Below are 24,098 nucleotides of genomic sequence, written 5' to 3'. Positions count from 1 at the left end.
CAATGGAGAAAAGACAGTCTCTTCAATAATACACAAAAACAAACTCAAAATGGCTTAAAGACTTAAATATAGACACAACACCATAAAACTCCTAGAAAAGAACATAGGCAAAACATTCACTGACATAATTCTTAGCATTATTTTCTTAGATTTTTCTCCCATGGCAATAGAAATAAAAGAAAACATAAATAAATGGGGGCCTAAACAAACTTAGAAGCTTTTACACAGCCAAGAAACCATAAACAAAAATAAAAAGACAACCTACATGCTGGGAGAAAATATTTGGAAACAAATATTTGTGACAGATATGGGATAAATTGCCAAAATATACAGACAGCTCATACAACTCAATATCAAAAAACCCCCAAACAACCCAATCAAAAAGTGGGCAGAAGACCTAAAAAGACGTTTCTCCAAAGAAAACATACAGATGGCCAATAGGCATACAAAAAGATGCTCAACATTGCTAATTATTAAAGAAATGCAAATCAAAACTACAATGAAGTATCACTTCACACTGATCAGAATGGCCATCATCAAAACGTCCACAAATAATAAATGTTTCAAAAGATGTGGAGAAAAAAGAACTCTCCTACACTATTGGGTGGGAATGTAAATTGGTGCAGCTACTATGGAAAACTATGAAATTTCCTTAAAAAACTAAACTATCATATGATCTGGCAATTCCTCTTCTGGGCATATATCTGGGAAAGATGAAAATTTTGATTCGAAAAGTTACATGCACCTTAATGTTCACAGCAGCAGTATTTACAATAGTCAAGATATGGAAGGAATCTATGTCATCAGCAGATAAATGGATAGAGAAGACATGGTATATATATACATATACAATGAAATACTACTCAGTCATAAAAATAATGAAATTTTGCCATTTGCAGCAACATGGATGAATCTAGAGATTATTATACTAAGTGAAGTAAGTCAGAGAAAGTCAAATATCACATGTTATCACATGGAATCTAAAAAGAAAATGATATAAATGAACTTATTTACAAAACAAAAAGAGATGCATAGATGTAGAAAACAAACTTGTGGTTACCAAAGAGTAAAGTGGGAGGAAAAAATTTGGAATTTGGGATTAACAGATACACAGTATCATATATAAAATAAACTATAAATATTTACTGTATCGCACAGGGAACTATATTCGGTATCTTATAATAGCCTATAATGGAAAATAACCTGAAGATATATATCTGTATATCATTTTGCTGTAAACCTGAAAATGATACAATATTATAAATCAATTATACTTCAAAAAATTGCCAAGTTATTAGGAATACCTGAAAAATAAATTATATGTGCTTTAGACATCTATCTAGACATCTTTTTGCAAAAGGCTAAGGATGTTTCCACTGATTGGGAAATTCTGTACTTTCTTTTTTGCACATACTCATAGTATATAGTCTACAGTTTGCAGCTTTTTTCTTTCATGTGAACTGGAAGTATATAGTCAATTGAGAAACAATGTAAGTAGAATCATTCCAGATGAGTGATTCCTAAACGTTGGCATCTGAATCATTTTGGAGGGCTTGTTGAAACAGATTGCCCAGCCCCATCTGTGAATTTTGGATTCAGTAGATCTCGGGTGAGGTATGATAAATGATATTTCTAACAAGTTTCCAGCTGATGCTTATGTTGCTGGTCAATGGATCACTCTTTGAGAACTGCTGTTGTAGGTTTTCATCATACTTTATATAAAGTGTGTCACTTTATAGAGAAGGAAGAATGTTGATTAGTACCATTTGGTTAATATAATGTTGAGGGTGAATATAAATGTATACCTATTTCATGTAATTGATAAACAGCAATCCATATTCACATGCATTTTCTCCAGAGCATTAGTAAATCTGGCATAGCATGTTAATAATGTTAATGTTGTTAATGTGATTAATAATGTTAATAGGTGAGTTTATAAGAGGTAGCAGGGAGTACTGGAAATGGAATATTATTTAAAACCCTTTCTTTTCCCAAATGAGCAAGTTAAGTTCTCAGTGCTTCTTTATCAATAAATTGGGCATGATTACAAATATACCACAGGGATCTCCTGAAGATGAGATGATAATATACAGATTATTTTCAAATATTTTCATCACTATCTTTGATGGTAGGTAGGGAAAACTGGGAAAGCCCATAAGTTCATAGTAGAGAAAAACTTTATTGAGGTCTTTTTATGTCTTAAAAGTGATTATATATTTTGCCTTTTTTTTTTTTTTGTCTACCATAGATCTATTTGCTTTGATATAAAAATATTTTAGATTTCCCTGATGGTCCAGTGGTTAAGAATCCGCCTGCCAATGCTATCAGGGGACACAGATCTGATCCCTGGTTCAGGGAGATCCTACATGCTGTGGAGCAACAAAGCCTGTGTGCCACAACTACTGAGCCAGAGCTCTAGAGCCCGAGCTCCGTAACAAAAGCCACCACAATGCAAAGCCTGTACAGTGCACTGAAAAGTAGCCCTGCTTGCTGCAACTAAAGCCCACGTACAGCAACGAAGACCCAGTGCAGCCAAAAATAAAATAAATAAATCTTAAAAAAAATATTTTACCCAATTTGACATTATCCGTGTTTATCTTTGATTTCTGCTATGAAAAACAAATACCTCAGTTTGAGAAACTTAGGAAAATGCTTTGTAAATAGTAGGGTATTGCATGTAATTTTATTATTATTAGAATTTTGTTTTATTTTGGCAAGCATGTGAGACATTCATTAGCATATCCATTGACTTTAATGTCTCATTTACAGATTCCTTATGCTGATATTTGGGTTTTAAATGATCCAATATATGATGAGATCTTTTTCTTCCTAGATTAAAATCTTAAAATTTTACTTCTAAATTGAGATTCAGAGATACACCAAGGTGAAAGCCATTTTAAGAGTCCAATTGACACATGGATTTGTTTATCTCTTAATAAAGTAATAGATTAGGGAACAGTGAATCAATGTAACAGCTAATGGCTTCTGTGTTACATCATCATACAATCTCTAGCATAATCAAAAAATTTAAATGTACATCTTAAATTTACACAAATGTACTGTTTTAATGTCATTTCCAACAACCTGAAAAAAAAATTCTGAAGTATGCGTGATCCATTCAATTATTGTTACTTGAACATCTCCTATGCTAATATTGAGTTAGTCTCTATGCATAATACAGAGATAAATAAGATACAATTCTTCCCTGATTCTTGAGAAACTTGACAACTTCCTATTTTAGCAAATGACCAGAGAGACCTGCTAAACGTATCCACTTAAAGATAACGACTCAATTATGACTAATAATCTTTAACAACATGGCTGAAATAACAAACTGGAGTCAGACAAAGGTTGGTGTGAATCAAAGCTCAATCACTCCCTAGGTATGTGATGGTGGAAAGGTAACCTTCTTAAATCTGTTCTTTCTACTTGCCAGTTTTTCAATCTGTAAAATGGTGCTAAAATTATTTGCCATGTGGGGTCTTGTGAACAGTGGACATAGTATATTTAAAGTGTGAAAAACAGGGACCAGCACTTAGATTTCCCATCCCTGCTTCTTCATGCTTATCTACTAGCTTGAGCTCATGAGCTGGTCTGACATGGAGCCTGGTGAACCTGGGAATGTAGTTGCCTTGGTTTAGGTTCAGAGTACATTTCTGGGAATTGTGACCAGGAGGGTAAGGGACACAGTGAGTTGTGAACAAAGAACAACCTGTGGCTGCTCTTGTCAGAAGAAGGCAATGGCCATCACCCTTATTTTTGATATCATGTGCTGTCCCTCCTCCCCCTAGTGAGAATGAAAAAGGGAAAAGTCCACCTGCAATTGATGGAACTCTCACTCAACTTTGTGGTTCAACTGGGGGCATACCACAGGTTTTACATTAGAGATGAAAATCTAAAGTAAGCTTTTTTCTCTCACGAAATTTCTACTTTGGGTAGCAGAAATGTTTCTCTATAAGAGAAACTAAAGGATTAGGCTGCATTCATTTTCTCTTTCAATTTTTGAAAACTCTAAAAGTAGATGGGTAAAGGCTGTGTGCTTAGAAAGAGTTCACATAAAAATTCTCAGGAAACAAAAGTCAACTAGAAGTGCTAATATTATGTTCAAAGACAAAGAAATTGTGCAGTTGTGATCCAACTGATCAGAATTACACAGCCAAACCACAGCTTCATAGATATAAAAATTAGATAATTTTGCAAAAAGATAAAGAGTTTACCATCTATTTTGATTCTATCCATAGTTCTTTTTACTTTTCAGAGCAAATTAGAAGCTTCAGGTGGGCCTCTATGTATTTATAAGCTTATATGGGCTTCCCTGATAGCTTAGCAGGGAAAGAATCTGCCTTCAATGCAGGGGACCCTGGTTCGATTCCTGGGTTGGGAAGGTCCCTTGGAGAAGGGATAGGCTACACACTCCAGTATTCTTGGGCTTCCCTGGTGGCTCAGACAGTAAAGAATCCATTTATAATTCAGGAGACCTGGGTTCGATCCCTGGGTTGGGAAGATCCTCTGGAAGAGGGCATGGCAACCCACTCCAGTATTCTTGCCTGGAGAATCCGCATGGATGGAGGAGCCTGGCAGGCTACAGTCCATGGGATCACAAAGAGTTGGACACAACTGAGTGGCTAAGCACACACGCAACAACATATGTATTTTTGTGTGATATATGTAAATATATACATACACGTACACACTGTTGGAGTTCAGAAAACATTACTGCAAAATATGTTATATTGGCATATATAAAGCTCATGGTTGTGCTTAGTGGCTCAGTTGTGTCCGACTCTGCGATACTTTGGACTGTAGCATGCCAGGCTCCTCTGTCCAAGTGATTTTTCAGGCAAGAATACTGGAGTGGGTTGCCATTTCCCTCGCTAGGGGATCTTCCTAACCCTAGCGAGGGATTGAACCTCTGTCTGCTATATCTCCTGCATTGCAGGGGGATTCTTTATCCACACTGAGTCATCGGAGAAGCCTCAGAATATTGAATACTGAAAGCTAAAGAATTTTGAGAAATAGTAGATGCAGGAAGAACTCTCTGACCTCTTCCTTTCCTGAGGTAGATCATAAAACAACCATGTGACAGGTGCCCTCCTTTGGTAGACAAGAACATCCTTACCTCTGAAGATGGCGGGACACCAGGAGGAATCCAAATGAACTGGTCTTGCTAGGTTTCCCCCAGTTTACTACACTTAGCTCATTCCCTTTTTCACATTACATTTTCCCACAATTTTTCACTCTTCATCAAACCTAGTATAAAAACATTTAGGCTTAAATGTTTCTTTGGTCTTTATTTTTTATGAAAGCTATTGTGCCATGTAAAACTTACACTAAATAAATCTGTATTTTTTTCTCCTGTTAATCTTTTTCTGTCAGTTTAGTTTTCAGGTCTAGGAAGAAAAATTTTTCTTCCTCTACCACATATACATACATGTGTAAGTAACACTTTAAACTTACATATTGATTCAATGCTTTCTCTTTCGCATTACTGGCACCAAAAATCTTGTCAAGAAACCTTTATAAATTTACTAGTATCTAAAAGAAGAGCAAGTACCTTGGCACACATTGTTCAATATTGTTTTCACGTCATCATCTCTACATTGTGAAAGCCTAATATAAACAGTTGCAATAGATTTTGACTTATGGTAATTCACACTCAAAGTTCTTTGCCAAAATACCCTGTGTTATTACTTGTTGACCTAAAAGCAGGCAGGTCACAAATTATATTTCTCAGCAGCCTCCCTTCTTGTGCCCTGGTATATAAAATCATTTCATCCTCCTCTTTCTTCTTCACTTGCCTGGACCTTTGACTGTTGGACTCAGATGCAATTCCTGTTCTAAGAGCTTGTTAATAAAATATATAGGACTGGCTGTTCTAAGAACCTGATTATACCATGCAGGATATAAATTAACTGTCTGTCAGTAATTAAATATGGAATTTATGGTCCCCCCTTTTTTTCTAAGAAGTTTGTCATCAAGGTCTTGGTGAAAATATAACATTAAATAATCCTTATGAAAAAATTATATTTGATTTATAGAATTTTTTTTCTAAGAACATAATTTACCAATCTGCTTTTTTTTTGAAGTATAGTTGATTTACAATGTTGTGTCAATCTCTGCTGTACAGTTAAGTGTACCAATCTACTTTTAGTTAAGAATTGCCTAATGATGAATATAGTTCTGTTATTTACCAGCAACTAGTATTCAAATGTAGATCTAAAAAAAAAATCTAAATTTTTTAAATGATACTCTGAAATCTTGTAGGTAACATACTAAAACTGACTATTTACAAATAAAGAGAAGCTGTTTGCCAAATTTACAATTTCTCATGTAAGAAATTAATATATAGAATTCATATATACACCCCAAAGTGAATCTCCATATTGATTGTGGCATAAAATTTTCTGGTATAGCACTGGAACTTAAATATAACTATACATTAATAATAGATAATTAAATAAATGTCCATCAACAGATGAAATGATAAAGAAGGTGTGAGATATGCACACACACACACACATACACAATACAGAATATTACTGAGCCATAAAAAGAATGAAATAATGTCATGTACAACAACGTGAATGAACCTAGAGATTATCATATTAAGTGAAATAAATCAGAGAGAGAAAGGCAAATATTACATGATATCACTTATTTGTATAATCTAAAAAAAATGATACAAAGACTTCCCTGGTGGTTCGGTGGCTGAGACTCCATGCTCCCAATGCAGGGAGCCCAGGTCGATCCCTGGTCAGGGATTTAGATCTCACATACCACAACTAAGAGTTCATGTGCCACAACCAAAAGATCTGCATGCTGCAACAATCAAAGATCACACGTTTTGTAACTAAGAAGTGGTGCAGCCAAATAAATAAATAAATATTTTTTAAAAAGATACAAATGAACTAAATTACAAAACAGAAATAGATTCACAATCATAGAAAACAATTTTATGGTTACCAAAGAGGATGGGGAGGGTGGAGGTGGAGAGGTAAATTAGGAGTTTGGGATTAATAGATACCCACAACTACATATGGGTTTCCTTGGTGGCTCAGATGCTAAAGAATCCACCTGCAATGCAGAACACCTGGGTTTGATCCTGGGTTGGAAAGATCCCCTGGAGGAGGGCATGGCAACCCACTCCACTATTCTTGCCTGGAGAATCCGCATTGACAGGGAAGCCTCGTGGGCTACAGTCCATTGGGTCTCAAAGAGTTGGACTACTACATATAAGATAGGTAAACAAGGACATACTGTAAAGCACAGGAAACTATACTCAATATCTTGTAATAACATAAAATGGAAAAGAATCTGAAAAATACCTGAATCACTTGGCTGTACACTTGAAACTAGCATAACATTTTAAATTAATTATACCTCAATAAAAATAAAAAAAATCATTATACAAATACTTTTCCATTTTGTCATTTGCCTTTTACTTTGTGGTGGGATTTTTGTTTTGTGTTGTGTTCTACCAATCAGAAAAACAATTAAATTTTACATAGTCAAATATAAAAAAAAGATTGTTAAAATCTAAGTTAAAAAACAAAACCCAAGAGTACTTATTCTATCAGTGACCTTTTCTTTATCCTTTCTTTTTTAGCAGGAAAAGTGTGACAAGTTTTCTAGAAGCAGCATGTTGTTCACATTGGACAAAAACAAGCTGCTCTGGTCTGGGTGGTACAATTAGATTTCTGTCAAATGTAAAACTCACTCAATCCTTCCCAAAATGAAGTACCAGTATTTGGTCCTTTAGTCTTCCTTATGCAGGAAAAAAAAAGTGTGCACGGTCACATAAAAACAAATAAATAGCTTGTCATGAAGTTCATGATAAGGAATGACTGAATCCCAGAAGCAATTTGTAAGGCTTAAATATAGGGTCCACACAAATAATAGTGGTCAAAGTTCTTCAAATAGAATATTTATTCTGAATTACTGATGCCTGCTCAGATTTAGTTTAAAATGCTCCCACACCACCAGAAGACCAAGTGTTCACATGAAAAGGGAAATGCCTACTTTTCTTTTCCCTCACATGGAACTGAAATTGGTCACAGGTCACAGCTAAAAGAGAGGGGAATGTCCAAACTGACTGTCCTTTTTTATTTTCTCAGCTGGGCATTGCGCATGTCAGTGGAATGTATCTGTACAAACAGCATACTTTACATTCAGGAAGTGATATTTCAGAATGATCTTTTATAAAACAATGCTCCATTTTTTGTGGTTTGGGGTAAAGCCAAGGCAAAATTTAGATTTCTTCTATTTCATAAATGAACTCCATAATAAACAAAACAAAATCTATAAAGTAGATTTATAATATGACCATTTTATGGGATTCAACAGAACTGCAAAATATCACATTTGACAAAATTAATGCTGCTGAAAATACTTGCTGCCAGCAGCTCTTATAATTACAAGGAAAGGCAATTGGTAATGAATTCTTTTAACTCGGGATTTCAAATCTCAGGACTGAATGTTGCCCATTATTGGAGTTCAAAGGCATCTATCTCTAGAATTGTTCTTTTAATGCTTGTTGGATGGCTTTAGTTGTTCTTTTCTTGTAGGCACACAATTGTCGTCTTGATCTTTGTGATAAAAAGAGCTTCACTGGATCTTTGTAGTGAACTCAGTTGGCTTGGTAACATGCTGGTAGTCAGAATTCCAAAGTGGGGAAACAAAGGCTTAGAAATTATAGGCTGAGAACTGTTTGTTCAGGACTGTGGGAATCTTATCCCTGTCTGGGGAACCAATGGACTCTCCTCATTAGATCCACATTCATCCATAAACTCCACCAATCCTTGCCCTTTTGTCTTTTCCTGAACTAGAGTTTTAACCACAATAAAACAAATGTGGCAACTTCTTTTGTAAATAAATTCATACCAACATTCCCAGCATGCTTTAATTCTTCCCCTCCATGTCATAATTCCAAAAGAATGACATTAACTTATTCAACGTTACATTTATTTCCATAATAAGGATGTGTCAAGGAGCAAGACTTAAAGGCAAAAAAGAAAAAAAGGCTTCCTTTATGCCTATGTGAATGGTGATGAGTTGCCTTTCTCTCTGTCCAGATAAGGTCCTTTTTCCTAAGTTAATGAAATGACCAAATAAAGTCCAGTATAACTCTTTAAACTGCTTCATTTAAAAAAGTCAGTAAAATTGAAGCATAATCTGGTAAAATTAATTTCATTGAAAAATACCATAGAATAGAAAGAGAATAGCAACTTCACATTTAAAAAAAAACCAAAAAACTGGGCATAAAGGTATTCTTAAACCAACTGACACTATGTCATCTGATTACACAACTGTGACTTGGAAATGACAGGAATTTTCCTTTGTGTGTCTAAATAATGCAACTGGAATTCAGCAGTGTTCATATAAATACTTTAATTACACTGAAGTTTTATCAGCGGGAAATCGTGGGAAGTTGTGAAACACTGGATAAACATTTTAAAAGCAAGAACCATTCAAGGTACACAAAAGACAGGACAGTCATAACAATGGTAGTAACCACAACTACAACAAATGAGGGACACTGGTAGCTCAATAATTTTTAGGAGCCTAGGACTGAACTGTTTTTCTTTCATTCTTATTTCCCACCATTGTTCTAAGTAAAATACTTAAAAATTGGGAAAGATGAAGTTTGAGACACTGAAATGATTGAAGAATTCTAAGTAGTGTCCTGTGAGAAAAAGTAAAAAGAAACCTGAATAATAGTGGTTCAGATAAATGGAAACTCAGAGTATTTCACCTTGGTGCTTAGAGCTGCAAACTAAAAACTAGGACAAAAACAAATTCTTTTTAGGAACATTTTTTCAAATTTGAAAAAAATGCTTTTCCAATGTGATGTCATGTATACATGAACGTGGGTTACTTTGTTTCAACATAGTCTTAGGTGACCTCTCAATTTCCTTCTGAAATGTGCAGACCCTTAGGATTATGGAATGAAAGTTTAGTGTGGTCTAATGTCTCTAGTGCTGTTAGGGAGCCACTGGTGGAAACTGCTTGCAGTGACCAGGCAGGATGATAACTTGCGTGAGCTGTCTCACAGTAGGAGGTCCCGATGAGGAACAGCGGCTGTGCTGCCACTGAAAACTAACTGTGAGAATTCAGAAGGAGCCAGAAGGAGGAGGGAGGAGACATATATCCTGCCAACATCCAGAAGCTTTCATTCTGGAATCCATCTTGGCTGAGAGATGCACACACCACCAAGGAGGATCCTGAGTTGGATCCAATATAGGTGCAAGCAAGATGGTTGGCCAGAGACAACCTTGAAACTAATCCTATCATCAGTAAACATGAGACTGTGAGTCACGTGGCAGAGCAGTTCTCCTGGGTTCCCTTACCCCTACTGCTCTCTGTCTGGGTGCCCTTTCCTAATAAAGTCTCTTAGTTGACAGCACATGTATCTCTTTGGACAATTCATTTCCGTATTAGACAAGAGCCCATTCTTGGGTCCTGGAAGGGGTCCCCCTTCCTCATCAGTGCTATGACTTATAGCCCTTGATGAGTGACTGAGCAATTTATGGCTTCATACAAGGAGGAAAATAAGTAATGAGAAAGAAATCATGCCATTTACCTTTAGTGAAACTCGTAGCTTACTCTTTTTGCCCTTAAAATGATGGAGTGAAGAAGCCAATCTAAATTTATGATCACAAGGTTGATGAATGATCACTGCCATATTTACCTTTTCCTTACCTTGGTCTTCCTTCCTTCTTTCTTTCCTTCCTTCCTTTCTTTCTTTTTTCCCCCCACTATTTTGTTGTATATTTAATTGTTAAATGTCACTTTACTTTCTGAAAATAGATAGAAATTAAATAAATATAAATACATATTAATATAGTAAGGAAAACATCTCCTGAAAAAAATGTTAAATATACTTTTCAAGCAATGTACAGTACAAGGCAGACATTTTATGGATACTGGGTACTTTTAGGCCATAGTTGCCTCATCTGCTTGGTTTCTTTTTGACAAGATGATCTTCTTTGTACACCAACATTCTGTGACTCAAGAAAATGAGTAGCTCCAAATAAGCAAATGAATCTTTATTTTCAGATTCTCTTTTTTGAGCAGTACATGAAACAAATTTTCAGGTGTAGGTTGTGGCTTAACTCATGGGTCTTCATACTGGCTGAATGGCAAAATTCCTACAAAGTTGTAAAGTATAGATTTCTAGGTATCAACTCAAATGTATTGAATCAGAACATTTAGCAATTTGGTCTGGAAATTTGTGTGTGTGTGTGTGTTTTAATTTAACAAATACTTCCCTGAGAAATCTGATGAAAGGCTGAAATGACCCAACTAGATTCCCACAGAACAATAAAGGAAAAATTCTTTTTTAAATCTGAGCCACAGAGCCCATTTTTTATAACTGCATGCTGATTAGTTATCTAAAAAAAAAAAAATCCATCACTTCTGGCATAAGCATAATTCTCATTTGATACATAACTGCGTACATATACTTATTTTTATGTTTTATATTCAGTTATTTTTCATTTTTCAAGTTGTATGTATTAAATGAATATATTTATTCTCATGTTAACCTCCTATCAAAAAATCTGGAAACTTAATCTCCTTCATCAGCTTAAAACACATGGTTCCAACTCTTCCATAAACTAATGGTATTCTTTCAATTTTCTCCTTTCTTGCCTCACTCTAAGTAAGTTTTTCTGGTTTGTAAACAAGCACCCATTACAGGCTCAGTAAAGAAAAAGGCACAAACAACAGCTGTCTTTATATATATTTCACAGGACAAAATAAAAATAATTTTCTGGGAATACTTTTGTGTTTTGGCAATCATGTGTCTTTGAATCGAGAAAAAATTTTCAAGAGTAAAAATGGACTATGTGAGTTTTGTGAAGTTATTTCCTGTTCCTGCTGGGTTGAACAGAAATTCTCTGGTAGCCTCACTGGTAAAATATTCAGCAAAAAAGAGCACTCTTCCTGTTTCCACAACTACTGCTCTACTCCAAGCCACCATAATCTTTCAGTGGACTGTCAGAGCTTCCCTGATTGATCTATAATAAATCCTGGCCCCATCTCACACAGCAGCCAATATCAAACCTATATTGCATCTTTCCACTCCTAAGCTCAAAGCCTTTGTAAGGGAAGAAAAATCTCTTCCTTACCCATCTTAGGTTCTCCTGCTGGGGCCCTATAAATCAGACTGGCCACAAACAGATTAAGAAGACAAAAAACAAACAAGTTTATTAACATGTGGGTCACACAGGGATGCATGGGAGTACTCAGTGCTGGGTAACTCAAAGGGGTGGTTAGAGCCTTGGCTTGTTATACACTACCTTAGGTTAAACAAAGGAAAAGGGCAGATTTGAACAGTTGCTAATCAGGGAAAGGGGGGGATGCAGAGAGAAGGGAGGAACTGGTAAGAAAGAATAGTGCATCACTGGGGCAGGGTCCTGGTCCCACCTCATAGGATGCACATAACAATATCTTTGGGCTTTCTTACAGAACTAAAATCCCAACAAATGGAAGATGTTAGCTTTCTTCATTCCAGAGAAAGTCACTGGACCTTCTTTCTTCTTCCCAGAGAAGTTTGATAACCTTGAGAAGCTCATCAGGAGACCAATTGAGGCTAGATTAAAGGAATGCAGGCCCTGCACATACCCTCATCCTTATCAGCAACCACACCTTTGAACCATTGCTATGAAACTCCTCACCAAGTCTTCCTGGGTTGGGACACACAGTTTTGAGGCACAAGCCTGCTGTGTCCCCCTTTGCCTAGCAAAGCAATAAAGCTATTCTTTTCTACTTCACCTGAAACTCTCTGAGATTCGATTTGGCATCAGTGCACAGAGTCTGAGTTTTTACCATCAATAGTGCAAACATCATTTGACAAATATAATAATCATTTGTTGTTTATTCACTCATTTCATATTTCTTTCCCCATTAGAATAAAAGGCGAAACTGTTTTGTTAATTATACCATCTTTAGCAACCAAAACATACAAATACAGGAACAGTAGGTATGGAATAATATTTGTTGAATGAATGAATAATTAATCCTAAATATGGGCAGAAGTCTAATCAAGTGTACTCATTCATTCATTACTAAAATAAGAAGATTCAAAAAGCTGTAAAGAAAAATATAAAACTTTAGAATGTGCAAAATAAATTAACAGATTTCTTTTTTATGGAATGTTGGAGCCTCTAGGGAATACTTGGTCCTGTACCAATTAAGAAACATTTTTACAATCTTGTAAAGTAGAAAGTAGGAAGTAGGAAAGCAAAAGTAAAAGTAGGAATATAAAGTAAAAAGTAGGAATGCAAAAGTAGGAAGTCAAGAGATACCTGGTGTAACAGGCAAATTTGGCCTTGGAGTACAAAATGAAGCAGGGCAAAGGCTAACAGAGTTTTGCCAAGAGAACTCACTGGTCACAGCAAACACCCTCTTCGAACAACACAAGAGAAGACTCTACACATGGACATCACCAGATGGTCAATACTGAAATCAGATTGATTCTATTCTTTGCAGCCAAAGATGGAGAAGCTCTATAGAGTCAGCAAAAACAAGGCTGGGAGCTGACTGTGTTCAGATCATGAACTTCTTATTGCCAAATTCAGACTCAAATTGAAGAAAGTAGGGAAAACCACTAGACCATTCTGGTATGATCTAAATCAAATCCCTTACAATTATACAGTGGAAGTGGCAAATAGATTCAAGGGATTAGATCTGAAAGACAGAGTGCCTGAAGAACTATGGATGGAGGTCTGTGACATTGTACAGGAGGCAGTGATCAAGACCATCCACAGGAAAAAGAAATATAAAAAGGCAAAATGGTTGTCTGAGGAGGCCTTACAAATAGTTGTGACAAGAAGAGAAGCACAAAAGCAAAGGAGAAAAAGGAGAAAAACAGGCGAAGGAGAAAAAGAAAGATATACCAATTTGAATGCAGAGTTCCAAAAAATAGCAAAGAGAGATAAGAAAGCCTTCATCAGTGATCAATGCAAAGAAATAGAGGAAAACAATAGAATGGGAAAGACTAGAGATCTCTTCAAGAAAATTAGAGATACCAAAGGAACATTTCATGAAAAGATGGGTACAATAAAGGACAGAAATGGTATGGAGCTAACAGAAGCAGAAGATATTAAGAAGAGGTGGCAAGAATACACAGAAGAACTGTACAAAAAAGATTTTCATGACACAGATAACCACGATGGTGTGATCACTCACATAGAGCCAGACATCCTGGAATGGGAAGTCAAGTGGGTCTTAGGAAGCATCACTACAAACAAAGCTAATGGAAGTGATGGAATACCAGTTGAGCTATTTCAAATCCTAAAAGATGATGCTGTGAAAGTGCCACACTCAATATGCCAGCAAGTTTGGAAAACTCAAATTTTTTTTTGAGTGGCCCAGGACTGGAAAAGGTCAGTTTTCATTTCAATCCCAAAGAAGGTCAATGCCAAAGAATGTTCAAACTACCACACAATTGCACTCATCTCACATGTTAGCAAAGTAATGTTCAAAATTCTCCAAGCCATGCTTCAGTAATACATGAACCATGAACTCTCAGATGTTCAAGATGGTTTTAGAAGAGGCAGAGGAACCAGAGATCAAATTGCCAACATCTGTTGGAACATAGAAAAAGCAAGAGAATTCAGAAAAACATCTACTTCTGCTTTATTGATTACACCAAAGACTCTGACTGTGTAGGTCACAAGAAACTGGAAAATTCTTCAAGAGATGGGAGTACCAGACCACCTTACCTGCCTTCTGAGAAATCTGTATGTAGGTCAAGAAGCAACAGTTTAACTGGACATGGAACAACAGACTGGTTCCAATTTGGGAAAGGAGTATGTCAAGGCTGTATACTGTCAGCCTGCTTATTTAACTTATACGCAGAGTACATCATGCGAAATGCCGGGCTGGATGAAGCGCAAGCTGGAATCAAGATTGCCGAGAGAAATATCAATAACCTCAGATATGCAGATAACACCACTCTTATGGCAGAAAGTAAAGAGGAACTGAAGAGCCTCTTGATGAAAGTTAAAGAGGAGAGTGAAAAAACTGGCTTAAAACTCAACATTCAAAAAACTAATATCATGGCATCTGGTCCCATTGCTTCATGGAAAATAGATGGGGAAACAATGGAAATAGTGACAGACTTTATTTTTTTGGGCTTCAAAATCAGTACAGATGGTGACTGCAGCCATGAAATTAAAAGACGCTTGCTCCTTGGAAGAAAAGCTATGACCAACCTATACAGCATATTAAAAAGCAGAGACATTACTTTGCCAACAAAGGTCCGTCTAGTCAAGGCTATGGTTTTTCCAGTAGTCATGTATGGATGTGAGAGTTGGACTATAAAGAAAGCTGAGCTCTGAAGAATTATGCTTTTGAACTGTGGTATTGGAGAAGACTCTTGAGAGTCCCTTGGACTGCAAGGAGATTCAACCAGTCAATCCTAAAGGAAATCAGTCCTGAATACTCATTGGAAGGGCTGAAGCTGAAGCTGCAACTCCAATACGTTGGCCACCTCATGTGAAGTACTGACTCGTTGGAAAAGACCCTGATGCTGGGAAGGATTGAAGGCAGGAGGAGAAGGGGATGAGAGTGGATGAATGGTTGGATGCATCAGTGACTTGATGGACATCAGTTTGAGCAAGCTCCAGGAGTTGGTGATGGACAGGGAAGCCTGGCGTGCTGCAGTCCATGGGGTCACAAAGAGTTGGACATGACTGAGTGACTGAACTGAACTGAAACTTGAAAGTAACTTGTAGAAGACTGATTGTCATGAAAATAATTCTTATGCACAGATAAGCAAATCAATTATAATTTGTGGAGTTTCAAATTGGCTCCCCTGTTGTAGAAGAAACCAGTTTTGCATACATTTGGAAATTAATTTCAGTATTGCTAATTTATTTGTCTGTTCTTTGGATTCTCCCTGAACCAGTTGTAACATCTTGCCAGTTTCACTATTCAATTTATGAATTAAAAACACATCTTTGACATGTGTCCATTTTATATTTATATGAGAGTTATAATTTTACCTTCTTTTGAAATTTGTCCCTTAACAATTTGAAGATATACCTTATGTTTTTTTTTTTCTTTTTTGTATATCTTTGATGTGATCACTTTAGTGCTGGCAATTTAATGTCCCTGAGTCTGTTTGCTCATCTGTGATGACTAAGTGCACTATTATCTGGGATGTGAAAGGAGATCTGGAAGAAATAGGTTGAAAGGCCGAGATGAGTATAAACGAGTAAGGATACTGGATGTTAAAGGGTAGAAAACTGAAGGATGATTCTGCCTTAAAAGAAGGCATTCATTTGTTAATTAGCACTCATTTTAGTTTTTATAGGCAGAGGCCTTTAGGTCTGGTCTGAATGGGGACTCTTAAAGAAAATCTTTATATCTAGCGGCACTTAAATAATTCAGCTACTGAAACAAGTCACAGCAATATAGAATCACATCTCAAGAAACTAAAACACAAGCATGAGTTGCAGATTTTGTAGGTTTGATTCCAGACCAGCATAATAAAGCTAATGCCGTAATAAAGCAAGCTACACAATATTTTTGGTTTCCCAATGCATATAATAGTTATGTTTACACTCTATCATAGTTTATTAACTGTGCAGTAGCATTATGTCTTAAAAAAATATAAATATCTTAATTAAAAAATACTTTATTGCTAAAAATGCTAACCATCATTTGAGTCTTCAGTGACTCGTAATCTTTTTGCAAGAATAACAACAAAGATCCCTGATCACAAATCACCATAACAAATACAATAATAATGGAAAAATTTGAAATACTGTAATAATTACTAAAATATGACAGAGAGACATGAAGTGAGCTCAAGCTCTTTTAAAAATGGTGCTGGTAGACTTACTTCACACAGGATTGTCATAAACCTTCGATTTATTAAAAAGACACAATATCTGTGAAGAACAATAAAGTGAAATGCAATAAAACAAGATACACCTGCATAAAAGTAAAAAAGAAAATACTTTGTAGGGCAAACAATTTTGAAGAACTACTAAGTGATGAGACGCAGATAGATACTATTTTATGTATTATGCACTAAAGCTAACAGAGGGTTTGTGAGTGTACCTATTTGTAAGAATAATGTGAACATCATCCAACGGGGCCCCCCACTTTTCAAGGATTTTGCTCTCTGAGACCTGACATCACAAATGCCTTAATGTGGCTGAAATCCATGAGAAGGCATGCAGCTACTAAGGAAAGATTAAGAACCCAGAATATCTAAGAATATGCAAGACAAAAAATTAGGCCCAAATTCCTTGACCCTGACCACAGAAGCCACTGGTGCTAAACAGAGTTATATACCACTAACAACCATGAAAGATGGCTATACCCAGTAGCTCCAAGGAAAGAGTACAACCCCATGAACTGATGGTCACAACAGGGCATTAAACTGATAGTAGACTCATAATGGCCTTTTGCTCCTTTATTTATTTTTGCTATAGGTATTTTTTGTTTCTCTCTGGTGAGAAGGAATTGGCTAACTTGGGACTGTGGAGTGGGAACACTTTTTCCTTGTTGCTTTGAAACAGTGCTGATGGTGTAACTGTTATTACTATGAAAACGTCCAGTTAATCAAAGAATCAAGAGATCAAATAAAATAATTCAGGTATAATTGGCAACCAGATTATTATAGCCTGAAAAGGGGAAAAATGTTTTGCTAATGAAAAAACAGATCAAAGTCTTGCTTGGATATGCAGGAACATACAGTCCATTTTCTCAGTATGTTTCTTGGCAGAGCCTTTTAGTCTATAAAATTATGCAGCTTAAGTTACAAATTGAAGGGTTATATGCACCCAAACTTGGTATTAAAACTCATTTATCCGAATAACAAATCAGTTTCCACATTTCTATCAGAAGTTTTACTTGCCTGGTAGAGGCCATACAAGCTAAGGCATAAGACATGTGCTTAGTTCAAGGGCCTGGAGTAGGGAAGATGGGGAGAAATAGAGGAAGATATATAAAGCTTAAATGGATCTGGGTAAGGCCACATAAATTTGGGTGTTTGAGATTTACTTACATAGTATGCATATATGCACATAACAGTTAATTTTATAATCCTTTGGACAGAATCTCTTAAATCATGCCAGAGTTTAGGTTTGTGTGGCCTATTCATTTCCAGTTTAGTCCTAGATTATAACTCTACGTCCTCCTCTGCTAGATGGTTTACAAATTGTTAATAGGTAAAAGCATGACCAAGATTATGAACCAAATATCACACTGGGAAAGAAATAAAAAGCAAATACAAATGCACCATGATAAATGCTCTCAAGAGGGTCACCAGAAAATACCTACATTAAAGGCTAATTTGTTTATGACTATGGTCCCCTGCTTAGTCACATAAAATATTTTATAATTTTGTACTATAATGGATTTGACAGATTTGTCCACACATCTTACATAGATTTTGACAGGCTCTGTCTATTTAAATTTAAATGTATATATATTATTTGCAAAGTTTCTAGGTTGGGTATGCACACTGTACATATGCATTATATGTATAGATAGTTAAATCTAATTTAAACCTAACCATCACATTTCTAGGAAATGTGTTGCTCTTCGTATATTTTCTTTGAGTAATCAGAAAAAAATGCAACAGTACTTTATTTAGGCACCTATCAAGATTCATTTTTTCACTTTCAGTGTAGATAAATCTTTCTTTTATATAAATGCATATATTTCTACACAGAAATCCCTCAGCTAATTCATGACACTTGACATGACTCCCCCATAATCATATACACAGATCAACAAAGACTTTGCTTTCATATAGAAACTAATTTAGAACATATTTCTAAATTACTGCTTGTTATTGCAGTCAATTTAATTAGCTAGCTAATGACAATATCTGCTCATAATCAAAGTAGTCAAAAATACCAAATTTAGTAATTAGACCATATAATTCCTTAACAACTCAATTTTATAATGGCAAAGTCCAATGCTTTTAGTCAATTTTCTTCAAAAACTCCTCTGTATTCAAAATTAGGAATTCCACAGTGTATTCTCATGACATTTAAAGCTCAAGATGGAGTGTTTAGGTTAGAAAGCACAGCTCCCTCTTGGATTCCATGTGAAATTGCTTGTAAGTCATATTACATTCTAAATCCATTTCCCCTCAAACCATTCTGAGGGTATAACATTTACTCTTTGTCACTAATGTTCTTTTCTGTATGACACACCAATATGAATTGTAACACAATGAAACAATTAATCTTTGGGGGCAATTTTAATGATCCTATAATTATACAAAACTGTAGAAAATCATGTTTTTCTCTTTATCAACCGAGATACTCAGGGACATTTCAATGCTAAGACAAAAACAAAAGGAGGGAGAATCTCTACATTTCTAAGAATATCATATTAATAGAAATCTATAAACTAAACACAGATAGTGTCACAAATGCAAACTTACACGTGGCATAATGGGTGGTGATGCAAAAATTCAGTTGGAAAAGTACTAACACAGGCTAATTTGATTTCTCCCAGCTGCCTGCCTTTCAATTCTTTATCTTGGCTATTGGGTTTGAATAAATTTCATCTCCCACACCACAAGTAATGAGCAGGCAATGACTTATGAAGCACAGAGACCAAGTTAAGACAGAATTAGAATACAATTTTAATGAGACGTAGCTGAGAAAGTGAAAGTGCTACTCATTTGACAGACTTGGCAAAATATCCAATATTATTTCAAATGTTCTTTCCTTTCTACAAAGAAACTGTCAAATATTAAAATAAAAATGAAAAAAAAGGCTCCAAAGAATTCATTAGGGGTAGATTTTTAATGTGATGAGAGCTCAAAAAATAGAGAAGTCATTTAAGAAGTTGAGCGAATGTGACTTAATATGTAAACGTGTTAAGTATAAATAATCCTGTGAAAACAAACAACAATTTTTGGTTTCTCTGGAAGAAAGAAAAGCACATTACCATTCTGACAACACATATCTGTTTGAAATGGGGTCCAGAAATTGTTGGGGAAATGGAGAAGAGACAAATGTTTTCTTTGTTACCACTTACTTAGAAGTCTATAAAATAATGTTATTATATGGCTTTGAAATACAGTGAAAATAAGCTGATATGGAAACAAGATAAACTCAGGCATGAAGTTCATTTTTTGAGGCTCAATGGTCAATATTCAGGACAGGAGAAAGAAGCTAACTGAGGTGGTGGGGACAGTCCCCAGAGAGGTGTAACAGGATGTGGTCCTTGGCTAATAAGAAAGATTTGGACCAAAATGAAACCATTTATTTTCATAATAAAATAATATGTTGTTAAGTTCTATGAGACACTTAAATGCCATAAAATAAAGAGGACAACTGAAAAAGTTAAGTACTCCAACCCACTATGGACAATATAAATGAATTTTCAAGCATGTTTTCCCACTCAGCTTATGAAAAGAATGCCCCATCCTCCTTACAAGGCCTGAGGTTTCTCAGCTGGGCTGTGTTGGAGTCTGGGTCAAACTGAGCCACACAAGAGTACTCACCTTATGCATTTTAAATCCATTTCCCCAAACATCCCCTCGAATGTAAAGGAGTCTTTTTTCTCCCCCTGCTCCAACCTGCTCCACACTGTTTCTTTTTTTTTCAGTGATTACTTCCTGTTTTTTCTAGTGCATAAAACATCTGTGATTTGCTGCAGGCACTCAGTATTTACACAGAGAGACTCACAGCAGGTGCCACTTACCAAAAAAAAAAGGGCTCCTGCAAGCATGAGCACACCAGTGTTATTCCATGACCTGAGGGTCACACTGCTGTACTGCAGTGTTTAGCAAGGGAAGGCTTCTTCCATCAACAACTGATAAAACAGTGTTTTGTCTGGTAGGCTAAACTTTTTGTTGAATGATAAACTAGTACCTAGACATGTTTGAAAGTGAACACATGTGCTTTCAAAATTATGGGCAGATAACTAATTCTGATTTGCATCCTGTAGTGAAAAAAAAAATGATCCCTATCTCCCTCCTTCCAAAAAAAAAATTAAAATAAAAAAGAAAGAAAGAAATCTAGTAATTTTCTAACACTGACGAATAGTCTCCCTTGGTGTCCCCAGGCTTCATGCTGCAAATCCACTTCCTTGACTTTGAAGTCTGGGTCCTCTAAAGCTGTGATATTTCCTGGATAACAAACAATGCTGAGGAAACTGTGTTGTGAGCAAATAAATTTGATAGCCATGGGACTTGTAAATATAGTTTACGTTTAACACCCAATAACAGTGACCAAAAAGGGGTGTGTGACATTTTCTCATAAAGGTCCTCATTCTTTAAACAGCTTGTTAGAAATTTAGTTAAAGTCATATAATGGAGCTAATTATAGTTTGTGAATCTCATTGGCTTTCTCCTTGCTGTTTTCCCGCATCCTCCACTCAAATATCTCATGGAGTTTGCTTTAGCTTGGCTTTCTACATGTTGAGTATTCCACATTCAACATGCCCTCCTTCAGTGTTTCTGTTGTAACGGATTGTGAATATAAGATGCAAGAAATCCAAATGTCCAGGGCAATACCAGGAGTTTAAAAACTGCTTTCCCATGTATGGCCAACAAATTATGTGTCTGGCGTGTTACAGGTAATCCTTTTGGGTGATCTAACTAAATCGATAGAAAAATTATGTAATACATTATATGATTTTATAAATAAAATAATACAATATTGGAAGACAAATTTCCAATTCATGAAAGAAGATGAAAGAATGAAGCTTTAATTGTCTGGCATGCTTTACTATATGTATATAGAGAGAACACCATCAGTTTATACTCATTCAAAATTCTTAAAGAAATTTTGATTTTCTCAAATAATAGTCTTATTTCACAATCCCCTTCTTACTTTCCCTTTCCCCTACTCCACACACATATCTGATTCCTAATTAAGAACTGTATTTAGTCCTTAATAATAGGATATAAGATATTCTTGATCTGTCATTTGGTCAATTGCAGTTAATGATAATGTTTGCCTTATATTCTAGGTACTGCTTAACTCCCCTAAAACTTTAGGAATCTTGTTCATAAAAGGCAAAGGTGGACCTTAGGCAGGGCCCTGGGCCTGGAGGATGGAGCACACCCTTGTCATTCTCATTGCCCTGGGTTGTAGATACTATATCCCATCCATTGCTTCTCTACTAAATCCTTCCTCCATTTTGTGTATTAATCTTTCCCCCAGTGGAATTATGCATACACCCCCATTGTAGCAGGTACTTAGCATACTTATTAGCTGTCAGCATTTCCCACCAGCTTCTTGAGGGCAGGCACCTGATCTTGTTCATACGTCTGTGTATAAGGATTACTCTATTGATGGTCAGTCATCAAAAGGATGGATGTTGACATGTTGGTTAATCAGGACAGTGAAGGGTGCATAATCACTAAAGAAGGCAGTCTCCAATTCCCAGGAACCAGGGACCATAAATGGACACAGCATGTAAACTCTTTCAGAGTATCAGAGTGACAGAATATGCTAGTTATGCCCCTGACCCTCAACTTCAGTCCTGACTTTCCAAAATGGTGTAACAGAGAAATTAGGATTAGGCTGAATCAGACTCTATGAATTAGCATTCCCCTTCTAATGATATCAATACTATTTGAACAAAATAGGACAATTTCCTTAACCTCTCAGATGCAATTTCTCCTACTGGAAATATTGGGATAATAGTACCTACCTTACAGGATTAAATCAAATATCACATGTAAAGCATTCATTGCAACCTCAACAAATCTTATTTCCTTCTTCTTTACTTTCATCCAAGGAATTTCTTTTCCCTGTTGTATATCTGATATTTAGAACCTTGGCCTTGTTGTCAATATCTAAGCGATGATTGTCTCAAGGGTCAATAAGCCTTGTTTAGTAATAGTGTTTTTCACAGGTTCCCCAGCCACACTTATCATTGTGAGGGGTTTTTCTGAAAGGTAATTTCAGTTATTCGGCACAAAGCAAGATTATTTAAGGAGACAAAGGCATTGATCATCTTCTCTTTGCTTCTTATTTTCCTTGACCGCTATGGCAGGTTTACCATATATAACTGCTTCATGTAACTTAAAGCTGGTTTTTGGCAAGAAGATAATGAATCCCACCTAGTTCATTTTCCTTGATCTGAAGGAGAATATGTCTCCTGATTATGTTTAAAAATTTTTTAATTGTAGTAAAAATTTATAACATACATTAAACAAACATGTTAAAATACATAACATAAAATTTATCATCTTAACTATTTTAAGTGTATACTGTGATAGAATTAAGTATATTCATATTCTTGTACTGAGTTAGCCAAAAATTTGTCCATTACAGAAAAACTTGAACAAACTTTTTGGTCAACCCAATAGAACAGAAATCCAGAACTTTTTCTTCTTGTGAAATTGAAACTCTATGCCCATTAAACAATAACTTTCCATTTTCTACTAACCTAGTACCTCTGATTTTATTTTTAATTGTTGGTTTTGGTCTAGTTTAAGATGTGGTGATACAGAAACATGTATTTGGTAATAGTTAAAGTATCCTTAAAAAATAGTCATCTTTCACTGGAAAAACATCTATGTTCACAAAAGTTATGGTACATAGAATGCTCATTTTCTGCTGCACTTAACATTAATAATAAGAGTAATTACCCAATAAATATGGATAAATATGAATCTTACCCATAAGATGCTGGATGAATGTTGTAACCTTGGGCTGTGATTTGATTGAGAATGGAAGACATAGAATATGAAAGGTTATTTTTCCTAAAAGATGGTGATTTGGTTAGAGGCAAGTAGATTACATGCTGTTTAACCACGTAACATGATTCTTGAAATAGTATTCGGATAATTGAGGACAAAGTGATTTTTTTGGCATTTAATCTACCACTTTTCAGCCTCATTTGGCATATTCAGAATCAGTCTGTATTAAAAATTAAAGACTTATTTTCTTTGAATAAGTTACAATTTAGAACACTAATTGTTAAACATGTACCACAGTGAAACCATACAACTTGCAAAAACAACAATGGAAGAATTTTACTTCAAATAGTTATAATTACTATGACCATATTCTGCTTCCATTTTCAGATTTATCTGCTAATGTTTCATGATTTCAGCTAGAAATATAACTCTGAATAGCACACTTGCCTAGCACTGC

At 35.6% G+C, this 24,098-nt stretch overlaps 1 long non-coding RNA gene across 17 annotated transcripts in view; it reads right to left on the bottom strand.

Moving 5' to 3' along the window:
• The window catches only part of LOC145509733 (uncharacterized), a 1,421,207-nt gene that overhangs the window by 193,326 nt on the left and 1,203,783 nt on the right, over positions 1-24,098 (bottom strand). For 7 of the 17 annotated variants that reach the window (XR_014056346.1, XR_014056360.1, XR_014056357.1 and 4 more), the window contains one exon: positions 10,688-10,796. The exons of 7 other annotated variants lie outside the window; for them this stretch is intronic. This is a non-coding gene — a long non-coding RNA (uncharacterized LOC145509733). Of the gene's footprint in view, positions 1-9,370; positions 9,683-10,687; positions 10,797-24,098 lie in introns of those variants that run through there. 3 more of the 17 variants (XR_014056350.1, XR_014056354.1, XR_014056359.1) reach the window with 2 other exon arrangements.

Source organism: Giraffa tippelskirchi, chromosome 6 (genome assembly GCF_054371585.1).
Source record: "Giraffa tippelskirchi isolate mGirTip1 chromosome 6, T2T-mGirTip1v1.2.pri, whole genome shotgun sequence".
NCBI classification, from domain to species: domain Eukaryota; kingdom Metazoa; phylum Chordata; class Mammalia; order Artiodactyla; family Giraffidae; genus Giraffa; species Giraffa tippelskirchi.
Note: the sequence above shows the minus strand (reverse complement) of the source record. Positions and strands in the feature narration are given on the sequence as shown.